The following is a 2,453-nucleotide window of genomic DNA, read 5'->3' on the forward strand; positions in this document are numbered from 1 at the left end:
CCGCGAAGAATCGATACAGTTTGGCAGATGCGAGAGCTCTTTCTTGATATATATTTTTTCCCTCCTTTTTTATAATATATATATATTTTTTATCATTTTCGTCTTCTTCTTCTTCTTCTTCCCTTTATCATATACATATATTTTTTCTTGCTTTTCGTCTCCTTCTCCCATTTCTTTTTTCATGTTTTGATTTTGTTTTTCGCATCTAATCTCCGACCGCATCTTACGAATTTATTAACATAGTTATTAATTTGTTTTGAAAGAACATGTGATGGTAACCAAGTGTATAGACCTGCTATGGCGAGGGTGGTTGCTAGTGTTCGTAATTGCTTGTTAGATTCCAGAAATATTTTGTGACCTCTTTTCCTGTTAAAAAAAACAAAAAACATATGTATTGGTATTTTTGTATCTGTTGATTTTTGCTGTGATGTGAGCAGTGGGCGTGAGAGAGAGAGAGAGAGAGAGAGAGAGAGAGAGAGAGAGAGAGAGAGAGAGAGAGAGAGAGAGAGAGAGAGAGAGAGAGAGAGAGAGAGAGAGAGAGAGAGAGAGAGAGAGAGAGAGAGAGAGAGAGAGAGGGAGAGAGAGAGACAGAGAGAAAGAAAGAAAGAGAGAGAGAGATAGAAATAGAGATAGATAGATAGACAGATAGATTGAGATAGAAAGGGAAAGAGAGAGAGAGAGAGAGAGAGAGAGAGAGAGATAAAGAGAGAAAGAGAGAGAGAGAGAGAGAGAGAGAGAGAGAGAGAGAGAGAGAGAGAGAGAGAGAGAGAGAGAGAGAGAGAGAGAGAGAGAGAGAGAGAGAGAGAGAGAGAGAGAGAGAGAGATAAAGAAAGAGAAAGAGAATAAGAAAATAAACACCAAAGAGAACTGAACTGAAGTACAGAACATCTATAAGAACCTCTAATCTCTATCGCGTTACTTTATTTTTCAAGAAAAAGACAAGTTTTGGAAATGTTTAGATACATTCCTATTCTGAATGTTAATCTTAAGTTAAAATCATTGTCATTTTGATTTCCTGTTTTCCTGTTTAACTCTATTTCTGTTTTAATATCACTTTATTCCTAATTGTTCGTCATCATTAATATCATTGTCATTGTCCTTATCATAATCATCATTATCATGGTTATTATATATATTATCATTATCATTATAATTATTATTATTATCATTATTATTATTGTTATTATTATTATTGTAATTATTGTCATTATGATTATCCCTGCTATTATCATTAGCATTGGCATTATGATTATCATCATCATTGTTATTATTATTATCATAATTGTTATCATCAAAATTATCTGTGATACTATCATCATTATTGTTATTATAAATATTATCAATGGTATTATGATTATTGTGTTATCATCATCATTATTGTTTTTAACATTAGTGTAGTAATGATGGAGATAATATTGATAATGATAATGATAATGATATTGATAATAATAATTGCAATGATTATGATAATAATAATTGCAATGATGATGATAATAATAATGATAACAGTAATTATAACAAGGACAATAATAATAACAACAATGATGATAATGATAGTGGCTATTTTTATCATTGCAATTATCATCATTATTGTTATTGTTATCACTATTATCATTATCATTATCATTATTTTCATCATTATCATTTTTGTATATGTTACTATTATTGTCCTTATCATGATCGTTATAAGTAGTAGTGGTTGTAGTAATTATCACTATCATAATTATCATCATGAATATTTAAATAACCATTATTATGGTCCTAATGATTGTCACTATTATTATTATTATCATAGATATTATCATTATTATTATCATAATATTATCATCATTTTCATAATGATAATAATGATTGTTATTATTATTGATTATATCATTATTCTTATTTTCATTATTATTATTATTGTTACCATCAATATCATTATTATCATTATTATTATCATCATTGTTATCATTGATGCTGTTATCATTATTGCTCTTATTACTATTATTATCATTATGATTATTTTTGTTATTATCATTATTATTATCCTCATTATCATTATCATTATTATTATCATCATTATTGTCATCTTTATTATTATCATCACTTTTATTATTGTTATTCTCTTTGTTTTCATTATCTTTATCATAACCATAAGTATCGTTATTTTTCATCATTATTGTTATCATCATTATTGCTATCATTAACACCATTGTTATTGTTATCATTATCATATCATGCTAATATCATTGATATTGTTTTATCATTATTATTGTTATTTTTCTTATTATCATTATCACCATCATTATAATCATTTTTATCGTTATTATTAACATTATTAATAATATCGCCACTACCATCATTATCATAGTAATTGTTATTATCATCGTTATCATCATCATCACTATCTTCCTCAGAAACACAAGCATTTCTGAAGAAGAAATTCGAAACACATGTAGCGCCGGTAAACA

This window comes from Penaeus japonicus, unplaced genomic scaffold (genome assembly GCF_977035675.1).
Source record: "Penaeus japonicus unplaced genomic scaffold, GWHDUDI00000001_assembly GWHDUDI00000039, whole genome shotgun sequence".
Classification (NCBI taxonomy): domain Eukaryota; kingdom Metazoa; phylum Arthropoda; class Malacostraca; order Decapoda; family Penaeidae; genus Penaeus; species Penaeus japonicus.